Consider the following 14,617-nt stretch of genomic DNA (forward strand, 5'->3'; position numbering starts at 1 on the left):
AGGGTTGGAATGGGAAGCAGAAAAGGAGTGCTGAAAAATACTTGTATTTCATTTGCCAGGGATGAGTATCTCAGGGATTTCCCCAGTTTCACTGTCAGATTTTAACACAGATGTAGTAACCAGTGACCACTGACCCCAGGATCTGCGTCTGTCAAAGAAAGCGCTTCAGTAAGGAATTATTTTGCTACATTAAGCTCACTCATTTGTGGTTTGAATCTGTTTGGTAAAATGCTCTTTTAATATGTAAAAGAATGCCTTTTGAAAATTGGGAGATTTGCAAATGTGTTTCCTGCAGTCCCTAATCCAGCTCGGCTCCTGCTGCAACGCAGCTCTCAGAAAGCAATGGCACAGTGTTCTTCTCCAAGGAGAGCCCAGGTGCCTGGCAGTGTATTTAGCTGCTCACCGCTTATCTCCCAAAATCTACTATCTCTCTGGACTTTTTTTAAGATTAATTGGGTAATTTTATACATATTCCAAGAGTGCCTCTCAGAACAGCATGAATTTTTACAGCATCTTGAAATGATGGATTCAAGATATGTAACTAACAGTGAATATATGTAATTCATAGATTTTCTTCTTGTGGCGCTTGCTTGGCACCGTATTTGTCATAGCAGTGGTCCTGCTTTGGCAGCATTCTCATCCATGCCTTATCCACTGATTTTTACATCATAAAATACCTTTCACCAGCAGGGCAACTTCTGTATTACCATACAGACAATTTCACATACCTAAAAAACTCTTCAGAAACATTTACCTCAACATCTGCCTGTGTTAGACATCCAATGAGCTTTTCTGGAGAGTCTGTGGTTTCACATATGTCACCTCCCAGAAACAGTCTTAGGAGTAGGTCCCATTAATTTAAGTGTCATAACCTCCCTGAACAGCCTTTACCTGATCTGACATCGAGAGCTGTCCTGAATTTTGGCAGCTATAACAAACATTCAGGCTGTAAGTAAAGACAGTGAATAACTCAGCAATCAGCCCCTCTTAGACAGCCCTCAAGACCAGCCAAAAAAGTTCATTGTTTCTGATTTTTAGCAGGATACTCCTATTTTTTGCCATTTTCAGGAAGTCTGGAGCATTTGACATTGATTGTTAAGAATACCTGATATTTCATGGTGACACAAAGCAGCACAGTTCTCCTTAAATTTGTCCTCCATCTCCTTTGAATTAGAAAAGCTGGTCTGTTAGGATGAGGCACTTGGTTCTGCAAGAGCAGAAACAAAGTTTGTTGCCCTTATTCACCGAGTCATGAAGTCCCAGAGAATCTTAGCAAGAGTAGCTGCATTTCTCAGAGCTGTGTGATCTCATGTTAGTGCTTGCACACTGGTTTGAGTGCTGCCATCCACACTGGCAGTAGCTTAGACTGGCATGAGTCTGCAGAGCAGCTCTTGAGTTAGACCCGCTGATCCGTGCTGCTTGTGTTCCTTCTAAAGCCAGCTAGAATTCAATCAAACAAAGCAGAGGAAACAAAACCACTGATATTTGCTTTATGTTACAAAGCAATTGCTTTAGTGTTTCACTCAGGTTTGTTTCTCACTGGAGACCAGCAACAACTGCAACCTTGGGCTGTCCAGATGGGATATGAAGGAGGCAGACGCTACCAAAGGGCTCACCTTGTATGGCATGACTTCTTGCTCTTAGAAAAGCAAGGGGATAGTGACATATGGAGAAAAGAAAACCTATTGGGAGGATCTGGGAACTGACCCTCAGGAGGGCAGGATGGAAGAAGTTGTCCTCAGAAGTTGTCCTTGGAGAAACTGGAGCAGAGGGCCTCATTTACAGAAAGAAAGCATTTCTGTAGCTTTCATGAGATGTGGAAGGAAACAGCCTGCCTGGATGCAGAAAAGGGGAGGGACACAAGGCAGCAAGGCCCTCACAGCTCTGGAGTTTTCCCTTTCCCAGGCTGCTGGCAGAACTTCCCAGCCAGCACCTGGCAGCAGAAGCGACAGGCAGCTGGCTCACAGGTCACAGCATTCTCCTTAGGGAGAAGGCTGCAAAACAGTCATGTGTTAAACATTCCAGTTGATGAAGTCCTCATTCTGTTGGAAGCTATGTCAAAAACAGCCTCTGATTGCAATGGAGCAAGAATTTTTCCCGTCCTTCAGCTCTCTCCGATCAGATCTCTGTTTCTGTTGTCACCTGTTCCTTTTTCTCTGAGGCTCTCCCAAAGGTTTTCAGAGGAGATGAACTGAATTTATCTCTTCTAGTTTTAAAGCTCCTGCAATACAACAGTATTCTTTTTCCTACCAGGAAACCTTGTCTGTATGTGTTTCAGGTTTTCCATCTCGCACAGTTCATTTTTTGTAAGGCTCAATAAAGGTCACGCTATTTAAAAACGTACGTCCTGATCAGAGTGCAGAAAAAACCACAGACTTCAGGGCTTTCACAGCGATGCATGGCTGTTTTTTTGTTTTTTTTTTTTGTCGTGAGCAGATGGTAGAGCTGACATCTGCAAAAGCAAAGGGCACGGCTGGGTTACAGCTCATGTTATGGAAAGCAACAACATCTACTGTGTGTCACCTGTTGGGACTACACAATTCATCTTTCTCCGAGAACAAAGTGCTTCCCCTATGCATCGAAAATGAGTGCGTGTTTCCTATTTATAACAAAAGTGATGCCTCATTCCCCAGAGGAGACAGCCTATGGCCTATAATATTAGCAAACAAGGCTGATACTCAACAAAAAGCAAAGCTACCAACAGTACCTGAAGGGGCCTACAAAAAAAGCTGGGGAGGGACTTTTGATAAGGGCATGCAGTGACAGGACAAGGGGAAATAGTTTTAAATTGAAAGAGATTTTGACTAGAAGAAATTCTTTACTGTGAGAGTGGTGAGACACGGAAAGGTTGTTGATGTCCTCTCCCTGGAAGCAAACAGGAGGGCAGTCAACTCTTTGAAAGGGTAGATAACAGCAGGATAAGGAGAAATGGTTTCAAGTTGAAAGAAGGAAGATTTAGGTTAGATGTCAGAGGGAAGTTCTTTACAGAGAGAGTGGTGAGGTGCTGGAACAGCTGCCCAGAGAGGCTGTGGATGCCCCGTCCATTCCTGGAGGTGTTCAAGGCCAGGTTGGATGGGGCCCTGGGCAGCCTGGTCTTGTATTAAATGTGGAGGTTGGTGGTCCTGCGTGTAGCAAGGGGGGTGGAAATTGATGATCCTTGAGGTCCCTTCCAACCCAAGCCATGTGTGATTCTATGAAGCACTCAAGACCTGGATGGGGCTGTGAGCAACCTGGGCTGGAGGGAAGTGTTACTGCCTATAGCAGGGGGTTGGAACAAGACGATCTTAAAGGTCCCTTCCAATCCCAACCATTCTATGACTACGAACATTAAAAGTGCTTTGTGCTTTCTGAAATTAAAACTCTTTTTGTGAAAGATGTTGTTAGTCTAAAAGCAACATCAGCATTTTGACCAGAATTTCAGAATGACAGTGTTTCAGTATGGCAGTTCAAAGCAGTGGTGATGTTGGTGTGGAGCATGTCGGTTCCTGGCTGGAGTGCTGCAGGGGCAGTGAGGGCACTGAGGGAAGGGGATGAGTGCCCACATGCTGCGTACCCAGGGAGCTGCAGTGCCACCATCCCCAGCTGGCTGCCATTTGACCAAATGGAGACAAAAACAGCTTTTGGTCCTACTGACAGATTTAGCGAGCAAAACCAAAGGAAGCATCCAGTACATTCCAAAGCACTGAGCAGAAACTGGTGAATTTTAATCATAATCACTGCATTCTTTCTGTCTTTACTGTCCAGAATTTCTAAGGTCTTTTCATAGCACTGTTGTGATTCAGTCTGTGCCAAGTGCTTCCCAGTCTGGATTCCACCCCAGGTATTCTACTTCTGTGGCATTACTGAATGTACTGATCAAATATACAACACTGCAGATAAGGGACATCTGTGGAGATTTATATCCTGAATGCAGAAAAAGCAGTTGATGTTGTCAGATGCTCTAATCTACACCAGCTATGTGCATCCGGAGCAGCTGATAAGGCACTTTGGTGTTTCCCTGAAGGCGGGAGGGAGGGCATGCACTTCCAGAGGAATAGATGGCATGACTGCAGTGGCACCCCAAAGTTCAGCCCCACCCCCTTATTTGTACTGTACTGAAGATAGTCTGAATGTGTGCTTTCTGTCAAGGACTTTTCTGCATGCTGTTTATAATGCTGCCTTGTTCAGAGGGGTCAGAAGAGCAGTACAGAGTGTTTTCCAATTAAATGGTCAAAACTACTTAAGTAAGTCCTTTTATTTTTAAAAAATACAAGAAAAAAAAGTTGCTTAAATCTTAGCGAGACAAGATCTCTTTGGCTTGATTCAAGCTTGCATTTAAAAAGCAAAAGGGCATGAATGGGAGTGGCATCCTGTCCTTGGAGTGGAAATATACTCAGAAGTGCTGCTACGCCTTTCTCCCACCTCCAGATTTTAACTCCTGATGTCGTAGGTCAGCACTGAATTGCTCACACACTGATCATTTTTGATTTTTTGCCTGATGTGTGGCATGGTCTCAGCAGTGTGACACTTCACAGCACGATGTGAAACTGTAGGACTTTTTACCATTTCAAGAGGATCATGGAAATCCTGCAAAATAGCAATAAGATGGGATACAAGCAAGACCTGCTGAATGCTTCCACTTATACATAAATAATTCACTCTAGGGCAATCCAATCAGTGCTTTATTGTCATTTTTATAGATAGCTGGTATTACTAACTACAAAGAGAGTAATCCTAAAGGGAGCTACAGGAGAGAAGGGGACAGACTCTTTAGCAGAGTCTGCAGTGAAAGGACAAAGGGGAAATGGTTTCACACTCGCAGAGGGGAGATTTAGGTTGGACATAAGGAAAAAGTCTTTCACAGTGAAGATGGTGAAGTCCTGGCACAAATTGCCCAGAGATGTGGTGGATGCTTAATAGCTAAAGACATCCAAGGCCAGGCTGATGGAGCTGTGCATGTTCCTTTTCACTGCAGAGGAGTTGGACTAGATGGCCTTTAAGGGTCCCTTCCAACTCTAAGGATTTTGTGATTCTACAATTCTACAACATTGTACGATTAACCAAATGATCCCCAGCCCCCTAAATCATAAAGGCAGTTGATATCCACCTCACCTATTTCCACCTACAGCTAAAGGGAAACAATAAAGAGGAATAACAAAGCACAATGTTTGGCAGCATAGGAATATTTTTGTGGTCAGGATGGAGAAATCCATAAGCAGGATTTTCAGGCATACCTCATTACTGTGGGTGCCCTTAGGCTCTAATTGGACACACAGAAAAGGGTGCACAAGAGATTGGGAAAGCTTTCCTCATTTGTCAAAGCTAGACTGCAGCACTGAGAAACGGGCTGGGGCATCCTGGGCTGCTCTTTCAAACAAGAAATCAAACCATTGTCCTGTAATCTCTAAAGAAAAAGGAATCTTTGTTAGAATGACATCACAGCTACCATTGAAAGCATCTCAAAAGTCAAAATGTGTTTTCGCAGCCAGTGACTTTGGAGCCAGTGCTGAGCATGAGCAGGGCTTCATGACTACATCCTCTGCAGTTACAGAGCAAGACCCTGAATTCCTGGTGACATTTCAGAGCAGTGACAGAATCTGCAAGGTGTCTGAGAAACAGCAGAACCATCTCCAGCTGTTTTTCTTGTTTTCTCTGTCAGAGAGAGAAACTTTTCCAAAGCAACTGCCTCAGCACAGTAGATGGATGATGGCTTACAGGAGGTAAGAGCAGGAACCAAAATAACTGGCTGGCTAGATTAATACCATCATTAAATAATAGCAATATGTATTTCAGAGCCTCATTTTGCAGTGTGCCAGACCTCATTTTATGCTCTTGATTCACTTTCCCCTTACAACAAGCCTGTCCCTTCCCTGCACTACTCTGTGTGTCGTTCCTGAGCACTCCTCTTCCTGCTGGTTAAAGATGAGGAATAATGGACCAGCCACGTAACTATCTTGTATGATGCTACCAGACACAGCATGGATTTAGCAATAAGCATTATATGCCATCAGCATTCATTCCGTTTGAAAGACAGCTTCTCTCTTTCTGCACTCCTTGCATGCACCCCTGCAGCAGCCCTGCCAGTGGGGAAAAAGGCAGGATGGTTTCACAGGGAAGTTTACCTGGCATTAACTCTTTGCTAGCAGAGCAGTTTCCTGCTGCACTTGGATAAGGCTGTGTCATTGAGGGGTCACTCTCTCCCTCGCTTTGAAGATGAGAAGTTGTGCCAGCTCAGCAAGGCTGCAGAAGCTGCTGAGTGCAGCCGGGGCTTGTTGCAATGCGGAGGGGAAGGGGGTGCTTGAATGCACTTCTGGTGGCTGCAGCAGGAGTTTCCCCATCCTTGGTCTCTCTCTGATGGGATGCAGGAGTGCCCTTGACAGAAATTTCCTAAGGAATGCTACGAGTTAATGACCAGTTCTCAGTTGAAATCAGTGATTGTGGCTCCAGGTCTCTACTTCTGCCTGAAATCGACAGAAAACCTGTGCTGAGGGGATGTGCAGGCAGCACCCTGAGCTATGTGGCTGCTGGGCAGATTCATCTGCATTTAGCTCCTGCCCCATCCTCCTTTCTCCTATGCTCTCTGTAAAGGGCAGAGAGATGCTCCTGCCTCTGAGTGCCAGATCATCATAATAAATGCATTTGCTGGAAGAAATTAAACAACAACAGGTGTCCTTCAAAGCCCGAAATGGCTGTTAAAAGAATTTATATTTGTGAATAAACAGTGTGAGAAATTGTCTGACAGCTTCTCATTAAAATTAAGACCTGCTTAATCCCTGCCAGTGTCAGCGGGACCCAAGATGACCTGCTAAGTGCTGGCCACAAAAGTTAATGATGCCCAGGGGAAGTTTTAATGGAAGCAGCCCATTTTAAAACATATAGATAGTTCAGAAACTCCTTGGAACTGTCTTTGCAGCTGTTGCAGTCAGCGGCAAAATCCCATGGCTTTCAGTGAAGCAACTAAGCAGAAACTGTAGAGGCTATGGGTGCCCTGGGCAGGAGTGCTTGGGGATGTGCACTGATTTTGGTCCTACACAGCCAGCCAGCTTCTTTTCCAGTCAGAGGTGCCCCAGCAAACGGGCACTGAGGCAAAACCTGCACCTCTAATTGGAGAAGATTCAATGATCTGCTATGTGGCCTTCTTATCACCTTGCCAATCCTCTTTTTCTCTGTCTGTAAATGAGGTTGCCAGCACTTAGATGTACTTTCAGTGGTACTCTCAACATTTAATATGTTTGGAAATCCTCTCCCTGGCATTGCTGTTAAATTACTCAGTTTGAGGTACAAGATATCCCACAATGCCATCATCTTGAGTGAGGCCTTAAATTCAAACCCAAATGCACATGCCACGTATGTTCAATGGGTCTTACTGTGAGCAACATTAAGTGAGATGGGGAAGGTTTTGAGATGACTAGCTTCCCTTTCTGCTTCCTATTTTACTGTAGCTCTGAAGGCAAGGATTTCTAGGTAAAACAATCCATTTGTGGCAGATTTGTCAAAATGTAAAAATATTGATTTTTGAAGATGTTTGTCCATGGTGTAAAGGCAAGTCAAAGTTAAAATCAATAGAGACAAATTAGGACTTCTCCAGCTATAAAAATGCTACAATAACAGAGCCTTTAATGCATAAAAGTGATGTAGAGAAGATGACAAAAATAGTTTAAATTTACTATTTACTGCAATCTTAAAAGGCAAGGGAGAACATCAGCTATACGTTATTCTAAATTTTTAACAGTAAATTCTTTTTCCAGAGATATTACTTCCCAGAGATGCTATTTTTGCAGAGTGCTGAGTCCTATAGATGCAGTAACCTCACCATCACTCCCAACCTCTGCCATACCTGCACCATTCCTTCCTGGGGCTCATGGGGTTCAGGCTTGTCCCTGGAGCACAGAACAACCCCAACTGAGCAAACTGTGCTATGCTTTGCATACACTTCCAGATGCCTTCTACCCAGAAATCATCAGTGCCTCAACACAACCACCACTGAGCAAACTGAGTAGAAGGGTCTGGCACCCAGCCCCAGCTCTCCAACTAGTTAGTTCACTTTCTGACCTAGAGTTCTTCCCCATGTGGTTTGGTGGTGCAGTATTCTGTTCTGTTGTATTTTTGTTTGTTTGTTGGATTGTTTTTGCTAAATGAGATGTCACCATTGGGCACGATGGGACAATATGCTCCTATTCACCTTTTCCCTCCAGAGTGTATGAGACATTGCTCTTCAGTAAGATCTTTGCTACTCCTGTATTACACCTGTTCCTACCTTGTTTTCCCCTTACTGTTTGTCAATTACTCTTGTAGGTTTCCAGCAGAGCTCCTTGCTTGAGCAAGCTGATCTCCTGCATTTCTCTCCAGTGATTTCATCTTTACAATGTCTTTCTGAATTAGGTTACAGATAACAGAAGAATGTGATTTCTTGGGAAGCACAGTGTTACCCTATGTTTTCTGTCAGACTTTTTCCTGGTAACTTCAAATCTCTCCTTGTTGCAGATCCCCAAATGAGGATAGTGCCACCTCTCAGGCACGCTTTTCTTCCAGCATGAATCATACCATAGAATCATAGAACCAAAGACTCACAAAATGGTTGGGCTGGAAGAGACCTTAAAGATCACTGAGCTCCAACCCTCTGCCATGGGCTGGCTGCCCCCCCAGCTCAGGCTGCCCAGGGCTTCACGCATGGCCTTGTGCACCTCCAGGGATAGAGTAGCAGCATCAGAGCCTCATTGCCCTCTGGATGCAGAACTTTTCCCTCACATTTAACCAAAGTCTACCCTTTCGGTTTAAAATGCTCCCCCTTATCCTCTCACTAGTCTGTGAGAAAGGCAAGTCCCCCTCCTGTTCATAAGCTCCCTTTAGTCCTGGAAGGCCGCAGTGAGGTCTCCCTGCAGCCTTCTCCTCTCCATGCTGCACAGCCCCGGCTCCTCAGCCTGTCTCCATAGCAGAGGTGCTCCAACCTCGGACATCTTCGTCGCCTCCCCCGGCCCCGCTCCAACAGCTCCCACCCTTCCCGTGCCGGGCCCCAGGCCTGGACGCAGCACTGCAGCTGGGGGCTCCGAGGGCAGAACAGAGGGGGACAATCCCCTCCCTGCCCGCTGCCCCCCTCTGCTGATGCAGCCCAGGATGCAGTCGGCCTTTGGGGCTGCGAGCGCACACTGCTGCCTCACGTCCAGCTCTTCAGCCCCCACAGCCCCCCGCCCCTCTCCGCAGGGCTGCTCTCTGTGAGCTCTTCTCCCAGTCTGCACACCCCTGGCATTGCCCCGACCCAAGTACAACACCCGCACTGGGCCTTGCTCAACCTTGTTAAGTTCACATGGGTCCATCCTGCCCAGGATCACATGGACCATCTTGCCCCAGTCCCTCAGGATGGTGTCCCTTCCTTTTGCTGTGCCAACTGCACCACTCAGCTTGGTGCCCTCAGCAAACTGCTGAGAGTGCATTCGATCCCACTGTCTGCCTCATCAATAAAGATGTTCCAAGACAGACCCCTGGGGACATCACTTGCCACAGCCTCCACCTGAACATACAGCCATTGTCCACAATCCTCTGGTTGTGACCATTCAACTAATTCTTTATCCACCAAATATCTTTATCAACCATCAAATCCATCTGTTTTCAATTTGGAGATAAGAATGTGCAGCTTTGTTATTTGTAAAACTCTGTATAAAATACAAGATACAATAGATAAATACTCTGTATTCTTGCAGGCCCAGTGGCTGACCACAGATAGGGATGAGAAGGTGACCCACCTCATTTAAGGTGTGGTTGATGTTTTCAGGAAAAGAAATGAGGAATGTTCATTTTCTAAGTGGTTGCCTGACTTATTGGCAAGCTCCCATCTGGTCAGAACTTGTTTGTGAGAGGTCAGCAGCTATTCCCCTTGAGTCTGAGAAAATATTGTTTTAAATACTTAAGATTGGCTTTCAGGCTTTACATTTCTGTTAACAGTTATTCTATTCATGAGAAGTTGCTCAAATAAGACTTTTCAATTGCTTATGTAGGAGGAAGCATTTGGCAACCGGACAGAGAACAAACAGATTTTCTTTTGAGATGCTTCATCCCAACGTGCAGTTGTTTTGTCACACATTTCTTTCAAGGCTGAGAAGTTTTTGGCAGCAAAAACTGCAGAGTTTGCACAAGACGGGGGTTTCCAGCACGGCCCGTCAGATGAGCCTAATGAGACAGATCCTTGGCAGCCGTGAATGAGTCCAAATCCATTGGCAACAGCAAGCCTGATTTACACTTGCAGAAGATAGAGCTCAATATTTTTTAAGCTTGGTGTTTGCCATCACAGCTCTGAATACAGCTTAATGGCTCATGCCTTTGCTCTGCCTAAATAATGTGTACAATGCCATTGTCCTGATGTGTGGTAATTGGACGTTATACCATTACAACAGTTTTTCTTGGCTTCTGCTTTCGCCTTATCTTTTTATTGGAAGTATTCCTGCAGCTGCATGTAGTTTTCCCTTACAACTCTTGATTTAAAATTAGTTTTTTTTCTGTCTGTTCCTCTTGGTTGTTGGACCTAAGAACCAAAAACTGTCCCTAGTACTTTCTTGACTCGAGTTTGTTAATGGTTCTGGTGCTCAAAGGACATACAGTAGTTTAAGCCTTTCAGCGTGGTTCGTGTAAGTGCAGCACTATCATCAGAAATGCAAAATCAATTGCATACAAACCAAGCTCTCTGAAATCACGAAGTAAAATATTTCCCTCCCTAGTAAATGAGTCATTAATATTTACAGTTGTGTCATACTGGATATGAGAATTCGTGACTACATTTGTTCATTTTGATCTGATAGACGGAGGCCTAAAAACAGTTCTTAATGCACTTGACATCCTCACCCACATGTAAGATTAAGAATTTCCCATGCAAGCAACTTTTCGTATTGCAAATCACGCATATGCGTGATTTGACAATACATATTTGTGCTCTGATAGAAGCACACAAATCACGGAATCACAGAATCACAGAATGGCCAGGGTCGGAAGGGACCTCAAGGACCATGAAGCTCCAATCCCCTGCCACATGCAGGGCCACCAACCTCCACATTTAATACGAGACCAGGCTGCCCAGGGCCCCATCCAACCTGGCCTTGAACACCTCCAGGGATGGACGGGGCATCCACAGCCTCTCTGGGCATCTGTTCCAGCACCTCACCACTCTCTCTCTAAAGAACTTCCCTCTGACATCCAACCTAAATCTTCCCTCCTTCAGTTCAAACCATTTCCCCTTGTCCTGCAGTTATCTACCCTTTCACAGAGTTGATTCCCCTCCTGTCTGTAGGCTCCCTTTAGGTACTGAAGGCTGCAATGAGGTCACCCCGCAGCTTCTCTTCTCCAGGCTGAACAAGCCCAGCTTCCTCAGCCTGTCTTTGCAGGGAGGTGCTCCACCCCCCTGATCTCTGTGGTCCTCCTCTGGACCCTCTCCAACAACTCCCTGTCTTTCTTGTACTGGGGACTCCAGACATGGACACAGTACTCCAGATGGGGCCTCAGAAGAGCAGAGTAGAAGGGGACAATCACCTCCCTGCCCCTGCTGGCCATCCCTCTTCTGATGGAAATGTCTATAAACAATTTTAAAGGGATGGACATGAATGACATGTGCAGACATTTTGTGTGAGCAGCAAGAGGTGTGGACGTGAGCTGCACAGGCACTGTCCTCTCATGTTCCTCCTTGGAAATGTGTGCTTAGGAGATGGATCCTGTGGACTATTCTGTCTTCCTGAAAAGGCACATCTCCCATTGCGATAGCTGTTCCTTGGGAGCAAGGTATGAATCAGGCCCTGAGCATTAAGCAGGATTTAAAAAAACATCTATTTTTCAAATTTATTAAAATTCCGCAGTGTGTAGGCTCTCTGGAGAGTCATTAAATGATGAGTTCTCTATGCAAAATTAAATTTAACTAATATCCTTATAAAACTCTCCATACAGAGCTTCCCAAAATGTTTACCAGTGCAATAGACCATTACAGAGACTGTTTTAAGTCATTTGCCTCCAGACAAAATAGGCATTTTGTAACATTTTGATTTCTGCCATCTAATAAATGAAGTGCTACAAATCTAAACTTAATATCTGGCATCTCCATTATTTTTCTTCGCCTTACATCTTTCCTAGAGGTTCACCATGACACAAAAAGACAAATTGTTGTAATATTTCCCACTCATAGGGAAAAAATTGTTGTTTCCTCCATATTTGTCTGATGATTTACTGTAAGTTGCCTTTTTTTTTTTTTCCCCTAGGAATGCTTAATTTCTAAAAAAGGTGATCTGCCATTGGAGGGTAATTCACTGGAGCTGAGAACTGTTCTGTAGCACATGAGAAGTGTGGACTTCTGGACAGAGCCCAGTGGCTGTGGATGGACCTTGTCCTTGACATACAAGTGTTTAACAGTCTTGACCTTGTTTATTTACACTGATGTTCTTAAGCTTGATCTTCTTTGCAGTTTTTGTTGCATTTGGGATTATTCTAAATGAGAACCTGCTGGTGTCTTCAGTATAAACTCTTTCCCATCATCACAGAGAAAATTTTAAATGATGTAATCGAGAACTGTGCCATCCCTCTCCAGACTGAGCATGCTGGCATCTCACCGTTACTTACACATAACAAAAGTACTCCAGCTTTCTGTCTCCAGCTGCTACGTCTGCAGTTTGCAGCAAAAGCCACTGCAGTATCCGACCTACGTCTGCCTATTGCACTGAGATGCAAACTCAGCCTATGCTCTCCTCAATGATGAGCCTGACCACATTGGCATCTGCATTGGCTCCAATACTCTGGTTATTCTACATCCACCTCAATGCTCTTCCTAAGTTCAGATGTAAAGGCAAACTGTGAGCAGCAAATAAACAAATTGCTGGGCTTGGCACGCCTGAATCTACTTGCACACCTACTCCCCAGTTGTACACCCTAAAAGACACTGGTCATGGCCACTGCTCCCCAATATGCCTTTCAGCACAGATGTTAAGAGGTTTTCCAAGCACTCAGGTATTCTCAGGTTCATCCAAATTCTTGCACATCCAGACTTAAGTCCTCATTTTGCACAGGACTCATGCTAGCCCCAGCAATGAAGAACAAAGGCTCCTCCCTGCCACAAAGCCCATGTCCTGCAGACCAGCCACAGAGCACCAGGACAACTTCTGCTGGCAGATCACCTGGCCCTGCTCTCAACACCTGTACATGCAGCAGGCCCAGCAAATACTGCAGCACCAGAGCAGGGCTGAGAGCAAACTCTCCAGGGGTCCCCATGAAGGACATGGACATCCTTACAGTGTGGCAAGATCTAAACTAAACTTATGCTACTGCAAAAGGGCTGCTTGCATCTACAAAGGAAGGGAGAAGGCTTATTGCCAAGTGACAAGGACACTGCCCTGCTGCTCTTCCTCCTGAGATGGAGGGTGGCAGAAGGAGCACCAAAAATGCACCATAATGGACAAGAAACCTTTAAGTACTTTGATTTCATATTACATTAGAACTAGTCTTGATCTTTCTTCTTCTTCAGCCTTCTGCCTGTCCAGAAAGTCTCAATTCTTAAATGCTGCCAGGATAAGTGCTAAAAAGATCCTCTCTCACTAACTTGCAGGGGTCCTGAAGCCGATACTAGAAATCATTCAATGACAGGTTCAGAGCAGCAGTTCAGAGAAGTATTTAATGAGTTCAGCAAAATCTAAGCCTCTTTAATGAAACATTCTCATGCTTACTCATACCAATGTCATCTCTCAGCAATCTTTCAATTCAAAATGCATTACTTGTCTCTATATTTTAGATTTTGCTGGGCTTTACACCACCAATGCATAATCAGGGCTTAAGAAACCAGTTTGCCTAAAAGTGACTTTATATAAACAGAGTCAATATTTGCATGTCTCAGTATCTGGTACATGCTCAGCTGCACTAAGAGTGGGTTCTGAATAAATGTAGGAAGGTGATAGCAAGAACAGCAGCTACTGAGTCATGCAGGACTAATTGTGTTTGCATAAAATCTACCTGATTGGCTTCCTAATGACGTATTCCTCGAGTTTCCACTGATTGTATCTGCTTCTGCATTTGAATCATAATATGCAGCCTCTGCACCCATGTTTAGAAATACATCGATACCACTTGTGTGATCAGATATGCATATGGCATAGCTCTTAGGTAGGGTGGTTTCTGCATATTTGCCTTGTATCTGGTGATGCCAAAATTCCCTGAGTATACCATAGGCACTGCTCACTCCATAGACCAAAGAGGATTCCTGTTCACTGTGCTGGCTGCGTCCAACCTTTGCAGTATCAGAGAGCTCCTCTTCTCTTTGCCTCAGAGCCAGAGCCTTTAAGGAGGGTAAATAAAAATGGAGAGGAAAAGAAATCTCTTCAAAGCTTTGGAGGATCTCAATCGTGGTGACTGGCTCTTGGCAGAGATTGAGATAGTGCAGGAAAGAATTACATTAGAGTCACGGTCTATCTTATAGATAAAGGAGAGGAACACTACACTTTGTATTGCAAAGGTATAATGACTAGAAGAAAATACATATGGGATGAAACTAACTGGAACTATGGAGTTTCGTTTATTCAAGACTCAACTGAACTTTATTGAGCTTTATAAATAGATTATGGTACTGTACTCATATCCTGTTTTTTAAAAAATAAAGCCCTGTCACTGCCAGCAACTGTAAAGT

This window comes from Meleagris gallopavo, chromosome 16 (assembly GCF_905368555.1).
Source record: "Meleagris gallopavo chromosome 16, MGAL_WU_HG_1.1, whole genome shotgun sequence".
Lineage (NCBI taxonomy): Eukaryota > Metazoa > Chordata > Aves > Galliformes > Phasianidae > Meleagris > Meleagris gallopavo.